The sequence below is a fragment of the Euprymna scolopes genome, chromosome 34, assembly GCF_053919585.1.
Source record: "Euprymna scolopes isolate OS-2025 chromosome 34, ASM5391958v1, whole genome shotgun sequence".
In the NCBI taxonomy this organism is placed as follows: domain Eukaryota; kingdom Metazoa; phylum Mollusca; class Cephalopoda; order Sepiida; family Sepiolidae; genus Euprymna; species Euprymna scolopes.
In genome coordinates, this window is record NC_136515.1 from 11,817,861 (window position 1) to 11,831,059 (window position 13,199).

Consider the following 13,199-nt stretch of genomic DNA (forward strand, 5'->3'; position numbering starts at 1 on the left):
CTAAGAATCTTTAACAAAATATATATAAATTGGAAAAATGTGTGAACAAATGAAAAAAAAATGATCCGCTCCACTTGATGACATCAAGCACAGTAATATTTTAGTGAAGAAAATATGAAATTGATGTTCAGTGATTAGTTTGGATGAATGAGAAAATGTAATTGTTTGATGCATAAAAATAACTCAGTTGCTGTATTTGATATTAAGCAGCAAAATATAGTGATTTGAATATTTGGGAAAACATCAAACCAGATTATGTAAAAAGAAAAAAAAAGATGAAATTAGAAAATATATATTTTATGTTTATGAGTTCTGCCAATCAAAATTTTGTGGCAGAAATTGGGTGATTACCATGCAATTTTATTTTGGTAAAATTCTTAAATTATTTGAATGTTTATTATAATTTCTAATTAGTGACTTGTTATAATCAAAATCCGCCCTAAAGAGTGTCCTTTCTTTTATTAGGTATCAGAGTAGGTATCAAGATTTCTACTTCTATACAAATGGGATATTTCAGATCTGTACATAAAAAATTTGTTGAATATATAGGTTGAGAATTGTTCTGTGTCGCTCTCTCTCACACACACACGCATTCTCACTTTTATACATATAATAGATAGATTACTCTAGATATATTTCCATATGTCTGAATACCCTATATACAAATTTTCAAATCTGTAGATAAACAATTTGTTGTAAATATAGGTTGAAAATTGTTCTCTCTCTCTCTCACACACACATTCTCAATTTTAGAGATATAATAGATAGATTATGCTAGATATATTTCCATATGTCTGAATACCCTATATACAAATTTTCTAATCTGTAGATCAAATATTTGTTGAATATATAGGTTGAAAATTGTTCTTACTCTCTCTCTCTCTCTCTCTCTCTCTCTCTCGCTACCTCACACACACACATTCTAACTTTTATAGATATAATAGATAGATTATGCTAGATATATTTCCATATGTGTGAATACCCTATATACAAATTTTCTAATTTGTAGATAAAAAATTTGTAGAGTGCATAGGTTGAGAATTGTTCTCTCTATCTCTCACACACACACATTCTAACTTTTAAAGATATAATAGATTATGCTAGATATATTTCGATATTTCTGAATACCCTATATTCAAATTTTCAAATCTGTAGATAAAAAATTTGTTGAATGTATAGGTTGAGAACTGTTCTCTCTCTCTCTCTCTCTCTCTCTCTCTCTCTCTCTCTCTCTCTCTCTCGCTCACACACACACACACACACACATTCTCACTTTTATAGATATAATAGAAAGATTATGCTAGATATATTTCTATTTGTATGAATACTCTATATACAAATTTTAAAATCTGTAGATAAAGAATTTGTTGAGTATATGGGTTGAGAATTGTTCTCTCTCTCTCTCTCTCACACACACACACACACACACAGACACACACACACATTCTCACTTTTATAGATATAATAGATTATGCTAGATATATTTCCATATGTCTGAATACCCTATATACAAATTTTCAAATCTGTAGATAAAAAATTTGTTGAGTATATAGGTTGAGAATTGTTCTCTCTCTCTATCCCACACATTCTCACTTTTATAGATATAATAGACAGATTATGCCAGATATATTGAAATATGTCTGAATGCCCAATATACAAATTTTGAAATCTGTAGATAAAAAATTTGTTGTATACATAGGTTGAGAATTGTCCTCTCTCTCACACACACACACATTCTCACTTTTATACATATAATAGATAGATTATGCTAGATATATTTCTATATGTCTGAACACCCTATATACAAATGTTCAAATCTGTGGATAAAACATTTGTTGAATGTATAGGTTGAGAATTTTTCTCTCTCTCTCTTTTTCTCTCTCTCTCTCTCGCTATCTCACACACACACATTCTCACTTTTATAGATAAAATAGATAGAGTATGCTAGATATATTTCCATATGTCTGAATACCCTATATACAAATTTTCAAATCTGTAGATAAAAAATTTGTTGAATATATAGGTTTAGAATTGTTCTCTCTCTCTCTCACACACACATTCTGACTTTTGTAGTTATAATAGATAGATTATGCTAGATATATTTCCATATGTCTGAATACCCTATATACAAATTTTCTAAGCTGTAGGTAAAAAATTTGTTGAGTATGTAGGTTAAGAATTGTTCTCTCTCTCTCTCTCACACACACACACACACACAAGTTCTCACTTTTATAGATATAATAGATAGATTATGCTAGATATATTTCTATATGTCTGCCTACCCTATATACAAATTTTCAAATCTGTACCCAAAAATGTGTGGAATATATAGGTTGAGAATTGTTCTCTCTCTCTCTCTCTCTCTCACACACATATTCTCACTTTTATAGATATAATAGAAAGATTATGCTAGATATATTTCTATATGTCTGAATACCCTATATACAAAATTTCAAATCTGTAGATAAAAAATTTGTTGAGTATATAGGTTGAGAATTGTTCTCTCTCACACACACCTACACACACACACACACACACACATTCTACCTTTTATAGATATAATAGATTATGCTAGATATATTTCCATATGTCTGAATACCCTACATACAAATTTTCAAATCTGTAGATAAACAATTTGTTGTAAATATAGGTTGAGAATTTTTTGCTCTTTCCATCACTCACATTCACACTTTTATAGATATAATACATAGATTATGCCAGATATATTTACATATGTCTGAATACCCAATATACACATTTTCAAATCTGTAGATAAAAAATTAGTTGAATATATAGGTTGAGAATTGTTCTCTCTCTCTCTCTTTCTCTCTCTCTCACACACACATTCTCACTTTTATAGATATAATAGATAGATTATGCTAGATATATTTCCATACGTCTGAATACCCTATATCCAAATTTTCTAATATGTAGATAAAAAATTTGTTGAATATATAGGGTGAGAATTTTCCTTCCTCTCTTTCTCTCTCTCTCTTTCTCACACACACACAAGCTGAAAATTGTTCTCTCTCTCTCTCTGACTCTCTCTCTCTCTCTCACACACACACACATGGTCATTTTATAGATATAATAGATAGGTTATGCTAGATATATTTCTATATGTCTGAATACCCTATATACAAATTTTTAAATCTGTAGATAAAAAATTTGTTGAGTATATAGGTTGAGAATTGTTACTTCTCTCTCTCTCACACACACATTCTCACTTTTATAGATATAATAGATTATGCTAGATATATTTCCAAATGTCTGAATACCCTATATACAAATTTTCAAATCTGTAAAGATAGAATTTGTTGAATATATAGGTTGAGAATTGTTCTCTCTCTCTCTCTTTCACACACATTCTCACTTTTATAGATATAATAGATAGATTATGCTAGATATATTTCCTTATGTCTGAATACCCTATATACAAATTATCAAATCTGTAGATACAAAATTTGTTGAGTATATAGGTTGAGAATTGTTCTCTCTCTCTCTCACTCACTCACTCACTCACTCACACACACACACACACATTCTACCTTTTATAGATATAATAGATTATGCTAGATATATTTCCATATGTCTGAATACCCTGTATACAAATTTTCAGATCTGTACATAAAAATTAGTTGAATATATAGGTTGAGAATTGTTCTCTCTCTCTCTCTTCTCTCTCTCTCTTTAACACACATTCTCACTTTTCTAGATATAATAGATAGATTATGCTAGATATATTTCCATATGTCTGAATACCCTATATACAAATTTTCTAATCGGTAGATAAAAAATATGTTGAATATATAGGGTGAGAATTGTACTTACTCTCTCTCTCTCTCTCTCTCTCTCTCTCTCTCTCACGCACACATTCTCACTTTTATGGATATAATAGATAGATTATGCTGGATATATTTCCATATGTCTGAATACCCTATATACAAATGGTCAAATCTGTAGATAACAAATTTATTGAATAGATAGGTTGAGAATTGTTCTCTCTCTCTCTCTCGCAACCTTACACACACAACCACACGCAAACATTCTGACTTTTATAGATATAATAGATCGATTATGCTAGATATATTTCCATATGTCTGAATACCCAATATACAAATTTTCAAATCTGTAGGTAAAAAATTTGTTGAATATATAGGTTGAGAATTGTTCTCTCTCTCTCACACACTCACATTCTCACTTTTATAGATATAATGTATAGATTATGCTAGATATATTTCTATATGTCTGAATACCCTATATACAAAGTTTAAAATCCGTAGATAAAAATACGTTGAGTATATAGGTTGAGAATTGTTCTCTCTCTCTCTCTTACGCACACACACACACACACACACACACACACACATTTTCACTTTTATAGATATAATAGATAGATTATGCTAGATATATTTCCATATGTCTGAATACCCTATATACAAATTTTCAAATCTGTAGATAAAAAATGTATTGAATATATAGGTTGAGAATTGTTGTCTCTCTCTCTCTCTCTCTCTCTCTCTCTCTCTCTCTGGCTACCTCACACACACACACATTTTCACTTTTATAGATATAATAGATAGATTATGCTAGATATATTTCCATATGTCTGAATACCCTATATACAAACTTTCAAATCTGTAGATAAAAAATTTGTTGAGTATATAGGTTGAGAATTGTTCTCTCTCTCTCACACGAAACTGTGCGCTCGGCTTCTTCCCCCCCTTCCCACCCCAAATGCTTGGGAAACTGTGCACTGTTTTTGTTGGTTTTCAAGCTGCCTCTTCCCCCCCCCCCCCACACACACACAGTTTAACAGTAGTAGGAGGTCAAGAGAAAGAGGGTGAGAGAGAGAGAAGAGTAAGTTGGTGAGAGAGAGAGAAAAGAGAAAGAGGGTGTTGGTTTTATATTTTTATTATCGTCTAATATTTTGAAAGCTGAATTTCTAATAAAATGTGCATCTATAGGAGATAATGCCTGGGAATGTGTTCCCCCCCCCCACAGTTTAACAGTGGTGTGACGTCAAGAGAAAGAGGGTGAGAGAGAGGGAAGAGTAAGTGGGTGAGAGAGAGAAAGAGAGAGAAAAAAAAGAAAGACGGTGTTGGTTTTGTGAAAAAAGTTGTTATTTACAATTGTTCGCATTCTTGGCCTTTTGGTCAAGATCAAAGTGTAGTATCTGTTCTTCAGATGCTGCACTTCTATTTCTTGTTCTCTTTCGGTGGAGGAGAAATCCTCCACGACTGAGACAATTTTTATTTTTGTACCTTTTCTCCACGTTAAAAAACGACCCTGGTGTCTAACTCTGTCCCGTGGGGAGGCATAGTAAATAGGTACAATTGTTCGCCATTAGTGGATGTTGACGTCACGTCACGTGACATGACTAAGCGTTTTTTTTTTTTAGTATGAATAACATTTTTTGTTTTAATTATAAAGTCTACACTTAATTTTATAGAAAATGATGTATATATAATAGAAAAAAAAAATTACTGGTTTTGTTGGATTCAAGTGGATCCCCCCCCCTCCAGTTTAAGAGATAGCAGGTCACGTGGTAATATACAAAATGGCTAGCGTAAATATAAAGATCGGTTTTTTTATCGACGAATATTTTGAAAGCTGAATTTTTTTTTATTCCTGTACATTTTTTCCTGATATTTTTCGTTAAAACTCTTGTATAAATACTATTTTTAACCAGTTAAATACGTTGGAGACATTGTCATGGAGTTTAACAATCTCTAGAACAAAGCAGAAGAGAAATTACAAAAGTATCGGTAAAACAAAGTGTTTGTTTACATTTGTTCGCCATTACTGGATGTTGACGTCACGTCACGTGACATGACTAAGCGTTTTTGGATTATGTAATATTAACATTAAAATGACAGGTTTTTTTGGGGGCCCCCCCTAGGAGAGAAATGATCAGTTCACCCCCTTTTAATGGTCCGTTTGGTGTGGAATTTCGATATTTGTCATGCGGGTGATCAAGGTTCAATATGATACATAATTTGTCAACTTTGGTTGTGTCTGTCAAAAGTTTGAGCTGACGTCACGTCACGTGACACGTATTGAATAACGTTAAAATGACAGGTTTTTTTTGGGGCCCCCCTAGGAGAAAAACGATCAGTTGACCCCTTTCTACTGGTCCGTTTGACGTGAAATTTCGATATTTGTCATCCGGGTGATCAAGGTGCAATATGATACCAAATTTGTCAACTCTGGTTCCGTCTTTCAAAAGTTTTAGCGTTACAAACAAACATACATACATACATACATACATACATACATACATACACACCGATTTTTGCCTTTTATATATATAGATGTAGCTATACGTGCATTCTTTTAAGAGGTAACTGTTCGCCCGACATCCTTTCCATCGCTGCCTTATATAACAACCATTAAAAAGTTATTTGTTTAATATCTAGTTTCGATGTTTACTTTATTTGCAGAACTTGAAAGACTTGAGCAAACGTTTCCTTTCTTGTCTTTGATTCCTTCATCTGGTTTCCTTCCGGTGTTGTAGGCATTCCTGATCTCTGCAACGTCTCAGACTTAATAGCGTATAATTAGACATAAGTTTACCAAATTCTATGTTTTACCATTTTGTCTTAAAGCGTCCTTATTGGGTACGCTATATATAAACACAGGTTTGCAGTGCGTGTACTTGTTGAAGATAATAGAAAAAGAAGCTACTAGAACTCTGTATTACGCCGCCGACTAATAGTGACTGCTCTTGGCCTTCGGGCCGCGATCAAGGTGTATAGGCTTACAGTAAGATGACCCCCCCCAATACGGAAAAGTTGAATATGGTATTATGGTGAAAGAAGATACTAAGAGAAACCTTTGTTTATTTTTGGAGTGACAGGGATGACCAACGACCCTCGATTACCCCCCCCCCTTGGAGTTAGCCTTTTGCCTAGGTTTTATGTTTAGTTTGAACTTACATGCGGATTTAAACCCCTTTTAATGCCAATTAGCGTGGATCGTTATTTTAGCTTTGCAGCTAATGATGACGCCACTTTGTCTCGCTTTAATGTGTTATTGATGCTTTGCCAAAATTTTGGTTTGCTGCCAAAGCTATTTCTTCCACGATTGAACTCTTATTACTATTTTGTCATTGCTTGTATCAAGTTGCCCGTGTTTCTCTTCCATCTTTACTTTGGTAAATACTATGCAAATACGTTTCAAAGTGTGTCTCTCTATTATATGAAACGAACTTTGTGCGTTTGTTCCCTATGGACTCGAAAATAGCTGGACCGATTTTTTATGAAATTTCACACAATGGGACAGTGTGCCTTGCAATGTTCTTAGACAGGTTTTGTATCAGAATGTCTTCGATAAGAATCGATAACCAAAACGATCTGATGAAAGAAGGCAGAGACAATTTTGACTAAAGTTAACACCTTAAACAGCCTAACATTTGATAAGTTTTATTCCCACATAAGCTTAAATGCCTGACATGTAAAATCAACAGTAGGTTATTTGACATGACAGGGGCGTAAGAAATGAATGTTTTTGTTTAAGGCACAATAGCACCATGATACTCAAGTGTTTCATTTTAAACTGTAATCAAATTAATTTTCACCGGGCAAGCACTAAAGCCAGGAATTTTTTATATGTTTTGATGCTGCACATCACTTTTTTCACTTCCCTTTCTTGGGTCTCGGTTAGTGAAGGAGAAATCCTTCATGACTGGTACATTTTTCTTTTTGCTACTTACCAGAGTGCCCCTCTTTGTGGAGCCGATGTCCTCCACATACAACAAAAAAAAACAAGAATTTTTGTCTAACTCTTCCAATGTTTGTACACGCTTCTGGGCTTGACATTTACTCCTAATCTTAAATGGAACACAAACATTAAATCCGTTGCGAAGGTCGATAGAAAAATGGTGTGATCCTTCTATCAATTCTCTATCTATATAAGAGGCAGGTACGTCCAAGGATGGACTACTTTTGCTACATCTGGGCACGAGCTGCATGAAAGGACTTATCCTGCCTTCATAAAGTTCAAAATAGACTTCGTAAACTCGTAGGGAATGCCCTTTTCTCTTCACTGCAACCTCTTTCTCACAGAAGAGATGTTGCGAATTTGTCTCTGTTTATCGGTGTTTTCATGGCCAGTGCTCGGCTGAGTTCCAATCTATGTTCCCCCCCCTCGCCAGACTTTCACAAGAAACACCCGTCTATCAGAAAATACTATCACTAATATCCGACAGGCTTTATCTGTGCCTCAACCTAAACGTAGGTTCTATGAACAAAGCTTTTTTATATAGAACTTCACGCCTGTTGAATTATCTTCCGTTTTCCTGGTTACCAGCCTCCTACAATATGGGTGTCTTCCAGTCTAACGTAAACAACTTTTTGATTAGCCGTTCCATATAAGTTAACATATTTACAGAATTTCTATTATTAACGATTACTATATTGTCTAATTCCTACTGTACAGACTTTAACTCTTATCCTTGAATTGACTCTTGGGCGTGATAAGTGGTGATACCTATGTAAAAAAAGTAAACAACAAAAAGAAAACAAACTTTAACATAGTCATAAAGAAACATTTAAATATATGCACGATTCCCCCTTAAATATTTTAATTTTAAGTATAAAGGTCACAATTGGAATGGAAGATTGCATTTTTTAATATGTTACTGATAGTATTTTTAGTAATACTAAAATATACCAACTGGCCCCATAGAACAAACAAATGAGAAATATGTTAAATTTACAAAGATCTTTTCATAAAGCTTATTTATTATTTTGGTAACAGAACAGTAGAGTATTTTTAGACAGAAAAAATAGCTCGCAACAACAAGGGATATTTAACTGGTTCTATGTAAACAACCTGTCTAGTGCTAGCAGATCAGACTGTCTGAAGGTATTGGCCTCCTGAGACGAAATGCACCTAACTTTGATGTTTTTTGTTTTTCTACTTTTGCAAAACTTTATTATGTTCTGCAAAACTACAACCAAAAACAAGACCCCACATTTTCCTTCTTCCCCTTTCACCTTTCTTTTTTTTATATTTTCCCCGCTTTCTAACTGGTTTCCTAACTTAAAATATATCAGCCATTATTACTGTACCCCTTTTCATCTCTCCTAATGAAAAACTCATTCATGTTCTGCAGGGCAGGGAACAAAAACGATAAAATCCACTATAAAACAAACAAACCAAACATTAAAAACCAGCGATTGAAGATACAAAGACCTTAAAGAATAAAAACCTTCTACAAAATAACTGGTTGCCACATGAATTCTATTTCCAAAATACATGGATTCGGCATTAAATAACCCGAAAAGGTTGATATCTCGCAAAACAACATAACTAACCTACACTCTCTAAAAAAATACTGTAAAATAGAAAGAACTTGAAATAAAAAAAAAACTGGTTCCAAAATAACTGGAGTCCGCATTAAATAACCCGAAAATGTTGATATGTCGTAAAACAATACAACAAAGCCAAACCGTAAACAGCCTGTAAGAGATTTAACATATAGAACTCACCTGAGTTAGACAAATCAGTAAGTACTTATACATACTCAGAAAGTAATATTTCGCTACATAGTACAATACAGATAATAAGAACACATTGATGGATGGAAAATATTATTACACCACACTTCACGCACATCTTTGCAGAAAATGTTCTATTTTACCCTGCTTTTTGGGGATTTTTTTTATTTCGGATGCATCTTTTAATATAACGCTTACGTAAAGAACCACTGCCCTTTGAAATTATTATGTGTTCCTTTCTATCACCTTTAAACACTTATCATCATTTTATATTATTACGATAGCGGCTGTGTTCTTTTGTGTGTCACGCTTACATCCGGGTCGTTTAATTGTTATGTTCTTCCATTGCTTGTCATGAATTATTTTGCCAAGAATTCTTCATATGGTTTGGGGTTCGACTTCGACTCATAGTTGATGGCACTTAAATCATCTATTTTTTATATAAATATTTTAGATAGACTTCTTCATAAGTTTTTGTTTCGGTTTCGATTATAGTTGAAAGAAACTCATATATATATATATATATATATATATATATATATATATATATATATATATATATATATATATATAGCGTTTAACCATTCCTATCTATCAGATAAATCAATATTCTGTATCTATGTTTACTTATATTTTACTACATGCATTTACTTATGCACTGACTTGCTTTATCTGGAATTTGCAGATAACGGTCATCATCTCCCCTTTAATTTTTTTAAATTTATTTTTAATTTAATTATTTATTTATATATTTACTTATAAGTATGTATGTGTGTGTATCTTGTATATATATATATATATATATATATATATATATAACTACTTAATTTACTCACATAAAATTAATATACTAAAGTATAGATATATGCGTAAACTTTAAGTATTTACTTCAGAAGTGCTCAATACTTAGGTAGAGCTAGTTAGTAATTTATAAAATATATATGGCGATTAAGCTACACTGAAAATTCGGCGTTTCATCCACTATAGGATTCGTCAGGCTTATGTTTCATAAGTTTTTGTTTCGGCTTCAATTATGGTTGAATGGACCCATATATATATATATATATATATATATATATATATATATATATATATATATATATATATATATATATATAGCGTTTAAACATTCCTATCAATCAGATAAATGAATCTACATACACATTTATATTATGTATCTATGTATAATTAAGCATAAGCCTGACGAATCCTATAGTGGATGAAACGCCGAATATTCAGTGTAGCTTAATCGCCATATCTATTTTATAAATGACTATATATATATATATATATATATATATATATATATATATATATATATATATATATATGTATATATATATGTGTGTGTGTGTGTGTGTGTGTATGTTTATGTATTCATATATATGTATGTACATACATGTGTATGTATTTATTTTATATTTCCTTTTATTTCATTTGGTGTCCTTTAATAACTCCTGCTTATAATTTATTTCTTAATAACTATTACATTTCAGTTGAATCCGCTTTTGCTTAAAATTTTAGCGCCTTTAACGTCATCTTGTCTGCGTCATGTTCACATTGGTTTTTATATTTTTAAAATTAATTCAATCACCATGTTTTCTACTATTCACTCATTTTTCTTAATTTATCCTTTCCGCCACAGTCGAGTTTTAAATTCCTTCCCTTCCCTTTTTTACGCACATTTTTATCTTTTTTTTTAATAATTTATTCGAATTCATTCCCTTTTCCTTGTACTTATTTGTGCATAAGTCCACGGAGTTTTGCCTTTTGGATTACTTTGGATCATCTTCGAATTACGCGATTCCCTTGGTGTTCACTTATGTGAATGGAAATTTTAAAATTCTTGGATTCTGCATTTTTGGATTTTATCTTCATTGGATATTTTACCCTTTACTAGACTATCCATTCACGTGTAATCACTTTTTTATGAACGCTATTCTCTCTGCTTAACTTTTTGTTATCAAGTAAGGTCTATGACTTACTTGTAGTTTCGTTTATTACGTTTGCAAGACAAATCCAATCCCGCATTTTACTAAATCCTACCCTCCGATGAGAAGGACAGTATTTCTTGGAACCTCCGCGGATTAAGAACTATCCATTTTACGACCGGGCGTTCATATTTAGATAAATACTCTTGCAGTTTTAACAAAAGAGCTAAAACAATATTATATCGTCTCCATTTACGATGAACATCCACAGAATTCCAACATCAACATATTACATATGAATGCGTCCCCTGTGAAATGCCCAAATGTCCCGCTGGTATATCATTCTAATAATATCTTTAAATGAGGCTAAATCTATAGCAGTCTTTGTAGTATTCCTATCCAGGGTTGCAAGATTGAATGTTTTAAGCGAAATGTCGTTGATTTGGCTTTGTTTCTATGTTTCAACACTTGTATGTTGGGCTTATTTGAAAGCGGAAATTACAGGCTGTAAAAGATCGAAGCAGAATGTTATTTAGAAAGCGTGTTTTTTGTTACAAAGTAGTCACCACTTATCAAGGCCTGGGGTCCACTCGAGAATACGTGTAAAATAGTGTACAGTAGTTAATAGGAAAATGTTGTAGTAATCGTTATATTTGGAAATTTGATAAATTGGTTTACTGAAAAGGAGGGCTCATCAAGAAATAGTTCACGAAGGTTTTGAACATGACCATATTGTAGTCAGTTAGAAAAAGATGAGAACGGAACAGAGTTCTACGGGCATGAAGTTCTAAACTAAATCTATGTTCATGGAATCTACGTTAAGGTTTAAGCACAGATAAAGAAAGGGGAAATTATCGAGAATGGTTTCAGCTAAATGAGTGTTTTTCGGTAAAGACAGGCAATTGGAACTATAATTTTAGGATTAGTCATAATAATAAAGTAAACACTGCTAGAGTAAGTCATGTGAAACAACGACGCTTTATATAGCAGATTTGATGTCTGCTTGTTATTTAGCAGAATTTTATTCTTATTTCTCTATACGGACGAATGGCGTAGCAAGACTGATAAACGTAATCCAGGTCGGTCCGCTCAAATGTCACCAAGGTGATCTCTGTTACACTCAATGCTGAAAGGGTAGATGTCGCTAAATTTCTATACATGCTATATATATATATATATATATATATATATATATATATATATATATATATATATATATATATATATATATATATATATATATATATATATATATAATTTCTGTTCGGTACGTCAAAGAAAAAGTCAAATACGAAAAAAACAATCAGTTAAAGTCCAAAGATTTTATAATTCACCTGTCTATAATATCACAATAATAAATTTATTTACCAGTATTATTTTTAATGTGGAAAAACATAGGAGTATACTATAGCGTTTATGCTAACAGATGTGTGAATAAATAAATACATTAATTGATATGTTTAAGAAGAAGAAAAAAAGCTATAGAACACAGTCGGAAAAAACTATGACAATCAGAAAAAAGTCAATCGGTGAGTAAAATAAGAAAAGGATGGTTTGAAAACAATATTGACACATGACAGCCATCCCGCCTTATCAGCTCCTGAAACAAATCGAATAGGACAAAATAAAAACGTGTTAAATAGCAGGTTCGATGCCTACTTGTTCTATAGCAGAGTCTTATAGACGACCAGCATTCAGTGGCCTCTGCATCTGCTTGATCGGAGATATGTATTATATATAGAGATTATTGCCCTCCTTTTCAGAA

General features: G+C 32.3%; 1 pseudogene; it reads left to right on the forward strand.

Annotated features, from left to right (window-relative positions):
• Positions 1 to 5,135: 5,135 nt before the first annotated feature.
• Positions 5,136 to 5,269, forward strand: LOC145259366 (U2 spliceosomal RNA; annotated as a pseudogene).
• The last annotated feature ends 7,930 nt before the right edge of the window (positions 5,270 to 13,199 follow it).